The sequence below is a fragment of the Triticum urartu genome, chromosome 3A, assembly GCF_056163025.1.
Source record: "Triticum urartu cultivar PI428250 chromosome 3A, HENAU_Tu73, whole genome shotgun sequence".
Classification (NCBI taxonomy): domain Eukaryota; kingdom Viridiplantae; phylum Streptophyta; class Magnoliopsida; order Poales; family Poaceae; genus Triticum; species Triticum urartu.
The window spans coordinates 693005581-693017982 of NC_141875.1; positions in this window are offsets into that span (position 1 = coordinate 693005581).

Sequence of the window (12402 nt, forward strand, 5' to 3'; positions counted from 1 at the left end):
ATATATCGATCTTTACGTCTCGGCCATTTCGAGACTCCTCGTCATGTCCCCGATCTCATCCGGGACTCCGAACTACCTTCGGCACATCAATACACATAAACTCATAATATAACCGTCATCAAACTTTAAGCGTGCGGACCCTACGGGTTCGAGAACTATGTAGACATGACCGAGACACGTCTCCGGTCAATAATCAATAGCGGAACCTAGATGCTCATATTGGCTCCCACATATGCTACGAAGATCTTTATCGGTCAAACCGCATAACAACATACGTTGTTCCCTTTGTCATCGGTATGTTACTTGCCCAAGATTCGATCGTCGGTATCTCAATACCTAGTTCAATCTCATTACCGGAAAGTCTCTTTACTCGTTCTGTAATACATTATCTCGCAACTAACTTATTATTCACAATGCTTGCAAGGCTTATAATGATGTGCATTATCGAGAGGGCCCAGAGATACCTCTCCGACAATCGGAGTGACAAATCCTAATCTCGAAGTACGCCAACCCAACAAGTACTTTCGGAGACACCTGTAGAGCACCTTTATAATCACCCAGTTACGTTGTGACCTTTGGTAGCACACAAAGTGTTCCTCCGGTAAACGGGAGTTGCATAATCTCATAGACATAGGAACATGTATAAGTCATGAAGAAAGTAATAGCAACAAACTAAATGATCAAGTGATATGCTAACGGAATGGGTCAAGTCAATCACATCATTCTCTAATGATGTGACCCCGTTAATCAAATGACAACTCATGTCTATGGCTAGGAAACTTAACCATCTTTGATTCAACGAGCTAGTCAAGTAGAGGCATACTAGTGACACTCTGTTTGTCTATGTATTCACACATGTATTATGTTTCCGGTTAATACAATTCTAGCATAAATAATAAACATTTATCATGAAATAAGGAAATAAATAATAACTTTATTATTGCCTCTAGGACATATTTCCTTCAGTCTCGCACTTGCACTAGAGTCAACAATCTAGTTCACATCGCCATGTGATTTAACATCAATAGTTCACATCACCATGTGATTAACACCCATAGTTCACATGATCATGTGACCAACACCCAAAGGGTTTACTAGAGTCAATAATTTAGTTCACATCGCTATGTGATTAATACCCAAAGAGTACTAAGGTGTGATCATGTTTTGCTTGTGTGGGAAGTTTAGTCAACGGGTCTGCCACATTCAGATCCGTATGTATTTTGCAAATTTCTATGTTAACAATGCTCTGCACGGAGCTACTCTAGCTAATTGCTCCCACTTTCAATATGTATCCAGATTGAGACCTTGAGTCATCTACATCAATGTCAAAACTTGCATCGACGTAACCCTTTACGACGAACCTTTTGTCACCTCCATAATCGAGAAACATATCCTTATTCAACTAAGGATAATTTTGACCAATGTCCAGTGATCTACTCCTAGATCACTATTGTACTCCCTTGCCAAACTCAGGGCAGGGTATACAATAGGTCTGGTACATAGCATGCAACCTTAGAAGTTCTTTACGCACCTCCTCATAGGTCCTTTCAGGCCACCCAGACCTACGTAATTCATGAGCCAACTCATTCATTATGGTGTCACTACCGGTGAGTTCGTCCCATGGAACTATCCTATTGTCCATCCTGAAATCGGTGGCTAGCCTCAGAAGACATCTGCTCATCTCAGGATGAAAACTAAGATCGAAAGGATAATGGGACATCTCGACTACACTGGACTGCTTATTCACCTCCGGGTCAAGGGGGTTTTATAGGTAGAGAGGAGAAAATGGCGGGAAAGAACGACAAGGGTATGGAGGGAAAGGGTTGGCGGGAACATATGGCGGGAAAGGGTTGGCGGGAAACGGGTGGCACGAACATATGGAGGGAAAATATTGATGGAAAGGGCTGTGCAATTTTTTTCATTGGCTAAGATGGAAAATGGTTACACAACATTCGTAAGTCATAACAAAAAAACCCTTTTCGGCCTACAGTAAGAAGAAGAGCGCAACCATGCAACTTCGGTCAACCATTAACGCGAAAAGGTGGGGCCCAGGGACTCTTCGGCCTATGGTTGACCAAAGAGAGCTCTTCGGCCTATGGGAGGCCAAAGAGTCCTTTTCGGCCCAGTTGGGGCACTCTTCGGCCAACGTGAGGCAGAGGTGCCTTCTTCGGTCAACGGCTGGCCGAAGAGCCACTCTTCGGCCAATGGGAGGCCGACGGGGTGCTAGTTTTGCAAATAACTAATTAGCACTGCTAATTTCCGAAATTGCTGTAAAAAACATGCTAGTTTTGAAAAAAAAATCGTCATTTAGCAGATGGGATGCAAAATGTTTCAGTTTTGGCCCATCTTTTATATTTTCGGGCAGATTCAAATGGTTTTCTTAATGATTCATAACATTCAAACCCTAACTCCAAATCTAACATGTTATATATGAAAATCTCGCTAAAAAATTTAAATTTTAAATATGCTATTATATTATCCATTTCTAACATTTCATTCACAATGTGATCTTGATTAATATCTTCTTTATTTGGGGTATTTTGGAAATGATGGCTTAATGTTGATATTTTTGTTGTCTAATAAATTGAAAACATCTTGATTACATTTTAGAAAACATCCAACCTTTTTGCATAACACCACTTATCATGTTGTTTGTCGTCTGGCATCGTCAAAGATTCAAGGAATTTAGCGATGTAGTTAGGTGTGAGTATGAGGGACGAATGTTGCAATGCGCGAGCATGTTTTGCTACTAGATATGTATTTTCGTTGATGAAACTATGTGTATTCTGCGGTGATTGAAACTCCTGTTCATAAATAGCTTTGCGCCTTGCATGCCATAGTGCCCACAATAATATTTTGTATTTACTAACGTGGACATGGGTATTTTCTGTATACAAGGGGGAAGGGCTGGAATAGGGAAAAGTGAAATGGATGGGCCGGGGTGCCGGAAGCCTATGTTGCGGATGTCCAGACTCCCGCAAACCTGAGACCTCCTTGTTGGTGCCTTATGCGCCCATTCGCTTAGCGGGCGTTCATGTAGCAGCCTCGTGTGGGCTGGCCCAGCTAGCACGCTCACACCTTCCCCTCTTCGGTCGCTCGATCCTTCCCTTCGTGCACGTTTCGTTCGTTCTTTGTTATTTTTTTCTTTGATGTTCGTCCCTTCGTTCAGAAAACTGAAAAACACATGGATCTAAAAAAATTACAAATTTGAAAAAACACTTCACGAATTTGATAAAGTTCATCAATTCAAAAAAAAATCAAATTTTGAACACAAAATTTAAAAAGTTCATCCAATTTGAAAAAAAGTTCATCGGATTGAAAAAAGTTCGCCGAATTTGAAAAAAAAGTTTTCCAAATTTGAAAAAAAAATCATTGGATTCGAAAAAGTTCATCGAAGTTGAAAAGATTCACTGAGTTTAAATAAAGTTCATCGTATTTGAAAAAAGATTATCAATTATGTAAAAAGTTCATTGAATTTGTAAACAAAAAGTTCATCCATTTTTCAGAAAAAAAACATGAAGAAAGAGAATTTCTCGAATTTGAGAAAAGAAAATTTGGAAAAAGGAAAGATGAAAGAAGAAAGGATAGAAAAGATGTAGCTTATCACAGCAGGCTTGGTGGCACGGCGGTTGTTACAACGTCTCACGAAGCGGGAGGTCGCATTTTCGATTCTCCCTCGGGCGCCCTTTTTGGGGTTATAAAAACATATAGTGAACATGGAAATGGGCCGGCCCGTTAGTACCGAAGGAAGGGAGGGGGTGTGCGCCCGTTTGTGGAAACAGCTGTATGCGGCCCAAAAGGCGCCAAATAGGATTTGGCCGCAAACCTTCCACTAGTTTATGACCGATTTGTGAAAATTTAGACACATGAATGCGTTTGGGGGCATTTGCAACACAGCGTGGCTAGAAAATAATGTCTGGACACCACGTTCTGGATGTTTAGGAGTTGTTTGTGTTGGGGAACGTAGTAATTTCAAAAATTTCCTACGCACACGCAAGATCATGGTGATGCATAGCAACGAGAGGGGAGAGTGTTGTCCACGTACCCTCGTAGACCGAAATCGGTAGCGTTATGACAACGCGGTTGATGTAGTCGTATGTCTTCACGATCCGACCGATCCAAGTACTGAACGTACGGCACCTCCGAGTTCTACACACGTTCAGCCCGATGACGTCCCTCGAACTCCGATCCAGCCGAGTGTTGAGGGAGTGTTTCATCAGCACGACGGCGTGGTGACGATGATGATGTTCTACTGACGCAGGGCTTCGCCTAAGCACCGCTACGATATTATCGAGGTGGATTATGGTGGAGGGGGGCACCGCACACGGCTAAGAGATCCAAGGGATCAATTGTTGTGTCTACGGGGTGCACCCTGGCCACGTATATAAAGGAGTGGAGGAGGGGGGAGAGGGCCGGCCCCTATGGCGCGCCCTGGAGGAGTCCTACTCCCACCGGGAGTAGGATGCCCCCCTTCCAAGTAGTAGGAGCCCTGTTCAAGAATTTATCTGATTAACCAGTTAACTTGCCGATTAATCCCTACTCATAGGGTCCCCGAGTAGCCGATTACCCGATAAATCGTCCGATTAATTGATTAAATGGCCGATTAGCCTATTAATCCCCTACTCACCAGCCGACCGAGCAGCTACCAGTTAACGATTTCCTCAACAATGAGTAGGAGTAGGAGTCAAGGCAAGGGAAGAGAGAAGAGAAGGAAGGAGGGGGCGCAGCCCCTCCCCCTAGTCCAATTCGAACTACGCCTTGGGGGGGGGGGGGCGCCCAACCTCTCCTCTCTCTTTCCCCTAAAGTCCAATAATGCCCATATACTCCCCGGCGAATTCATGTAACTCTCTGGTACTCCGAAAAATACCCAAATCACTCGGAACCTTTCCGATGTCCGAATTAGTCGTCCAATATATCGATCTTTACGTCTCGGCCATTTCGAGACTCCTCGTCATGTCCCCGATCTCATCCGGGACTCCGAACTACCTTCGGTACATCAATACACATAAACTCATAATATAACCGTCATCAAACTTTAAGCGTGCGGACCCTACGGGTTCGAGAACTATGTAGACATGACCGAGACACGTCTCCGGTCAATAATCAATAGCGGAACCTAGATGCTCATATTGGCTCCCACATATTCTACGAAGATCTTTATCGGTCAAACCGCATAACAACATACGTTGTTCCCTTTGTCATCGGTATGTTACTTGCCCAAGATTCGATCGTCGGTATCTCAATACCTAGTTCAATCTCGTTACTGGCAAGTCTCTTTACTCGTTCTGTAATACATCATCTCGCAACTAACTTATTATTCACAATGCTTGCAAGGCTTATAATGATGTGCATTATCGAGAGGGCCCAGAGATACCTCTCCGACAATCGGAGTGACAAATCCTAATCTCGAAGTACGCCAACCCAACAAGTACTTTCGGAGACACCTGTAGAGCACCTTTATAATCACCCAGTTACGTTGTGACGTTTGGTAGCACACAAAGTGTTCCTCCGGTAAACGGGAGTTGCATAATCTCATAGACATAGGAACATGTATAAGTCATGAAGAAAGTAATAGCAACAAACTAAATGATCAAGTGATATGCTAACGGAATGGGTCAAGTCAATCACATCATTCTCTAATGATGTGACCCCGTTAATCAAATGACAACTCATGTCTATGGCTAGGAAACTTAACCATCTTTGATTCAACGAGCTAGTCAAGTAGAGGCATACTAGTGACACTCTGTTTGTCTATGTATTCACACATGTATTATGTTTCCGGTTAATACAATTCTAGCATAAATAATAAACATTTATCATGAAATAAGGAAATAAATAATAACTTCATTATTGCCTCTAGGACATATTTCCTTCAGTCTCCCACTTGCACTAGAGTCAACAATCTAGTTCACATCGCCATGTGATTTAACATCAATAGTTCACATCACCATGTGATTAACACCCATAGTTCACATCATCATGTGACCAACACCCAAAGGGTTTACTAGAGTCAATAATCTAGTTCACATCGCTATGTGATTAATACCCAAAGAGTACTAAGGTGTGATCATGTTTTGCTTGTGAGGGAAGTTTAGTCAACGGGTCTGCCACATTCAGATCCGTATGTATTTTGCAAATTTCTATGTTAACAATGCTCTGCACGGAGCTACTCTAGCTAATTGCTCCCACTTTCAATATGTATCCAGATTGAGACTTTGAGTCATCTGCGTCAGTGTCAAAACTTGCATCGACGTAACCCTTTACGATGAACCTTTTGTCACCTCCATAATCGAGAAACATATCCTTATTCAACTAAGGATAATTTTGACCAATGTCCAGTGATCTACTCCTAGATCACTATTGTACTCCCTTGCCAAACTCAGGGCAGGGTATACAATAGGTCTGGTACATAGCATGGCATACTTTATAGAACCTATGGCTGAGGCATAGGGAATGACTTTCATTCTCTCTCTATCTTCTGCCGTGGTCGGGTTGTGAGTCTTACTCAACTTCACACCTTGTAACACAGGCAAGAACTCCTTCTTTGATTGTTCCATTTTGAACTACTTCAAAAACTTGTCAAGGTATGTAATCATTGAAAAACTTATCAAGCGTCTTGATCTATCTCTATAGATCTTGATGCTCAATATGTAAGCAGCTTCATCGAGGTCTTTCTTTGAAAAACTCCTTTCAAACATTCCTTTATGCTTTGCAGAATAATTCTACATTATCTCCGATCAACAATATGTCATTCACATATACTTATCAGAAATGCTGTAGTGCTCCCACTCACTTTCTTGTAAATACAGGCTTCACCGCAAGACTGTATAAAACTATATGCTTTGATCAACTTATCAAAGCGTATATTCCAACTCCGAGATCCTCGCACCAGTCCATAGATGGATCGCTGGAGCTTGCATATTTTGTTAGTACCTTTAGGATTGAAAAAACCTTCTGGTTGCATCATATACAACTCTTCTTTAATAAACCCATTAAAGAATGCAGTTTTGTTTATCCATTTGCCAGATATCATAAAATGCGGCAATTGCCAACATGATTCAGACAGACTTAAGCATAGATACGAGTGAGAAATTCTCATCGTAGTCAACACCTTGAACTTGTCGAAAACCTTTTGCGACAATTCTAGATTTGTAGATAGTAACACTACTATCAGCGTCCGTCTCCCTCTTGAAGATCCATTTAATCTCAATGGCTCACCAATCATCGGGCAAGTCAATCAAAGTCCATACTTTGTTCTTATACATGGATCACATCTCAGATTTCATGGCCTTAAACCATTTTGCGGAATCTAGGCTCATCATCGCTTCCTCATAGTTCGTAGGTTCGTCATGGTCAAGTAACATGACCTCCAGAACAGGATTACCATACCACTCTGGTGCGGATCTCACTCTGGTTGATCTATGAAGTTCTGTAATAACTTGATCTGAAGTTTCATGATCATCATCATTAACTTCCTCTCTTGTTGGTGTAGACATCACTGGAACTGATTTCTGTGATGAACTATTTTCCAATTCGGGAGAAGGTACAATTACCTTATCAAGTTCCACTTTCCTCCCACTCACTTCTTTCGAGAGAAAATCCTTCTCTAGAAAGGATCCATTCTTAGCAACGAATATCTTGCCTTCGGATCTGTGATAGAAGGTGTACTCAACAGTTTCTTTTGGGTATCCTATGAAGATTTACTTCTCCGATTTGTGTTCGAGCTTATCATGTTGAAACGTTTTCACATAAGCATCGCAGTCCCAAACTTTAAGAAATGACAGCTTAGGTTTCTCGCCAAACCACAGTTCATACGGTGTCATCTCCACGGATTTAGATGGTGCCCTATTTAACGTGAATGTAGTTGTCTCTAATGCATAACCCCAAAACGATAGTGGTAGATCGGTAAGAGACATCATAGATCGCACTACATATAGTAAAGTACGGTTATGACGTTCGGACACACCATTACACTGTGGTGTTCTAGGTGGCGTGAGTAGTGAAACTATTTCACATTGTTTTAACTGAAGGCCAAACTCATTAACTCAAATATTTTACTTCTGCGATCATATCATAGAAACCTTTATTTTCTTGTTATGATGATTCTCCACTTTACTCTAAAATACTTTAAACTTTTCAAATGTTTCAGACTTGTGTTTCATCAAGTAGATATACTCATATCTGATCAAATCATCCGTGAAGATCAGAAAATAATGATACCTGCCGCGAGCCTCAATATTCATCGGACCACATACATCAGTATGTATGATTTCCAACAAATCTGTTGCTCGCTCCATTGTTCCGGAGAACGGAGTCTTAGTCATCTTGCCCATGAGGCATGGTTCGCAAGCATCAACTGATTCATAATCAAGTGACTCCAGAAGCCCATCAGCATGGATTTTCTTCATGCGCTTTACACCAATATGACCTGAATGGCAGTGCCACAAATAAGTTGCACTATCATTATTAACTTTGCATCTTTTGGCTTCAATATTATGAAAATGTGTATCACCACGATCGAGATCCAACAAACCATTTTCATTGGGTGTATGACCATAGAAGGTTTTATTCATGTAAACAGAACAACAATTATTCTCTAACTTACATGAATAACCATATTGCAATAAACATGATCCAATCATATTTATGCTCAACGCGAACACTAAATAACATTTATTTTAGGTTTAACACTAATCCTGAAAGTATAGGGAGTGTGCGATGATGATCATATCAATCTTGGAACCATTTCCAATACACATCGTCACTTCACCCTTAACTAGTCTCTGTTCATTCTGCAACTCCTGTTTCGAGTTACTATTCTTAGCAACTGAACTAGTATGAAATACTGAGGGGTTGCTATAAACATTAGTAAAGTACACATCAATAACATGTATATCAAATATACCTATGTTCACTTTGCCATCCTTCTTATCCGCCAATTACTTGGGGTAGTTCCGCTTCCAATGACTAGTCCCATTGAAGTAGAAGCACTCAGTTTCAGGCTTAGGTCCAGACTTGGGTTTTTTCACTTGAGCAGCAACTTGTTTGCCGTTCTTCTTGAAGTTCCCCTTTCTTCCCTTCGTCCCTTTACTTGAAACTAGTGGTTTTGTTTACCATCAACACTTGATGCTTTTCTTGATTTCTACCTTCGTCGATTTCAGCATCGCGAAGAGCTTGGGAATCATTTCCGTTATCCCTTGCATATTATAGTTCATCACGAAGTTCTACTAACTTGGTGATGGTGACTAGAGAATTCTGTCAATCACTATTTTATCTGGAAGATTAACTCCCACTTGATTCAAGCGATTGTAGTACCCAGACAATCTGAGCACATGCTCACTGCTTGAGCTATTCTCCTCCATCTTTTAGCTATAGAACTTGTTGGAGACTTCATATCTCTCAACTCGGGTATTTGCTTGAAATATTAACTTCAACTCCTGGAACATCTCATATTGTCCATGACGTTCAAAACGTCATTGAAGTCCCGATTCTAAGACGTTTAAGCATGGTGCACTAAACTATCAAGTAGTCATCATATTGAGCTAGCCAAACGTTCATAACATCTGCATCTCCTCCTGCAATAGGTTTGTCACCTAGCGGTGCATCAAGGACATAATTCTTCTGTGCAGCAATGAGGATAAACCTCAGATCACGGATCCAATCCGCAACATTGCTACTAACATTTTTCAACTTAGTTTTCTCTAGGAACATATCAAAAATAAAACATGGGAGCTAAACGCGAGCTATTGATCTACAACATAGATATGCTAATACTACCAGGACTAAGTTCATGATAAATTTAAGTTCAATTAATCATATTATTTAAGAACTCCCACTTAGATAGACATCCCTCTAATCCTCTAAGTGATCACGTGATCCATATCAACTAAACCATGTCCGATCATCACATGAGATGGAGTAGTTTCAATGGTGAACATAACTATGTTGATCATATCTACTATATGATTCACGCTCGACCTTTCGGTCTCAGTGTTCCGAGGCCATATCTTTTATATGCCAGGCTCGTCAAGTTTAACCTGAGTATTCCGCGTGTGCAACTATTTTGCACCCGTTGTATTTGAACGTAGAGCCTATCACACCCGATCATCACGTGGTGTCTCAGCATGAAGAACTTTTGCAACGGTGCATACTCAGGGAGAACACTTGTACCTTGATAATTAGTGAGAGATCATCTTATAAAGCTACCGTCGAACTAAGCAAAATAAGGTGTATAAAAGATAAACATCACATGCAATCAAGATATGTGAGATGATATGGCCATCATCATCTTGTGCCTTTGATCTCCATCTCCAAAGCATCGTCATGATTTCCATCGTCACCAGCGTGACACCATGAGCTCCATCATCTTGATCTATATCAATGTGTCGTCACATGGTCGTCTTGCCAACTATTGCTATCGCATAGTGATAAAGTAAAGCAATTATTTGGCGCTTGCATCTTTTGCAATAAAGAGACAACCATAAGGCTTCTGCCAGTTGCCGATAATTTCAACAAAACATGATCATCTTATACAACAACTTATATCTCATCATGTCTTGACCATATCACATCACAACATGCCCTGCAAAAACAAGTTAGACGTCCTCTACTTTGTTGTTGCAAATTTTTACGTGGCTGCTACGGGCTTAATTAGCAAGAACCGTTCTTACCTACGCATCAAAACCACAACAATAGTTTGTCAAGTTGGTGATGTTTTAACCTTCGCAAGGACCGGGCGTAGCCACACTCAGTTCAACTAAAGTTGGAGAAACTGACACCCGCCAGCCACCTGTGTGCAAAGCATGTCGGTAGAACCAGTCTCGCGTAAGCGTACGCGTAATGTCGGTCCGGGCCGCTTCATCCAACAATACCGCCGAACCAAAGTATGACATACTGGTAAGCAGTATGACTTATATCGCCCACAACTCACTTGTGTTCTACTCGTGCATATGACATCAACGCATAAAACCAGGCTCTAATGCCATTGTTGGGGAACGTAGTAATTTCAGAAATTTCCTACGCACACGCAAGATCATGGTGATGCATAGCAACGAGAGGGGAGAGTGTTGTCCACATACCCTCGTAGACAGAAAGCGGAAGCGTTATGACAACGCGGTTGATGTAGTCGTACATCTTCACGATCCGACCGATCCAAGTACCGAACGTACGGCACCTCCAAGTTCTGCACACGTTCAGCCCGATGACGTCCCTCGAACTCTGATCCAGCCGAGTGTTGAGGGAGAGTTTCGTCAGCACGACGGCGTGGTGACGATGATGATGTTCTACCGACGCAGGGCTTCGCCTAAGCACCGCTATGATATTATCGAGGTGGATTATGGTGGAGGGGGGCACCGCACACGGCTAAGAGATCCAGGGGATCAATTGTTGTGTCTATGGGGTGCCCCCTGGCCACGAATATAAAGGAGTGGAGGAGGGGAGGGAGGGCCGGCCCCTATGGCACGCCCTGGAGGAGTCCTACTCCCACTGGGAGTAGGATCCCCCCTTCCAAGTAGTAGGAGTAGGAGTCAAGGCAAGGGAAGAGAGAAGAGAAGGAAGGAGGGGGCGCAGCCCCTCCCCCTAGTCCAATTCAGACTAGGCCTTTGGGGGCGCCCAACCTCTCCTCTCTCTTTCCCCTAAAGTCCAATAAGGACCATATACTCCCCGGCGAATTCCCGTAACTCTCCGGCACTCCGAAAAATACCCGAATCACTCGGAACCTTTCCGATATCCGAATATAGTCGTCCAATATATCGATCTTTACGTGTCGACCATTTTGAGACTCCTCGTCATGTTCCCGATCTCATCTGGGACTCCGAACTACCTTCGGTACATCAATACACATAAACTCATAATATAACCGTCATCGAACTTTAAGCGTGCGGACCCGAAGGGTTCGAGAACTATGTAGACATGACCGAGACACGTCTCCGGTCAATAATTATGTAGACATGAGTCTCGGTCATGTCTACATAGTTCTCGAACCCGTAGGGTCCGCACGCTTAACATTCGGTGACGATCGGTATTATGAGTTTATGTGTTTTGATGACCGAAGGTAGTTCGGAGTCCTGGATATCATCACAGACATGACGAGGAGTCTCTAAATGGTCGAGACATAAAGATCGATATATTGGAAGCCTATGTTTGGACATCGGAATGGTTTCGGGTAAGTTCAGGCATATACTGGAGTACTGGGAGGTTACCGGAGCTAAGGGAGTCCTGGACTAAGGGGTCCTCAAGCATCCGACCTATTAGACGTGGGCCACACTGATGGGCTATGAAGATACAAGGACCGAAGACTCTACCCGTGTTCGGATGGGACTCTCCTTGGTGTGGAAGGAAAGCTTGGCGACCAAATATGAAGATTCCTTTCTCTGTAACCGACCTTATGTAACCCTAGATCCC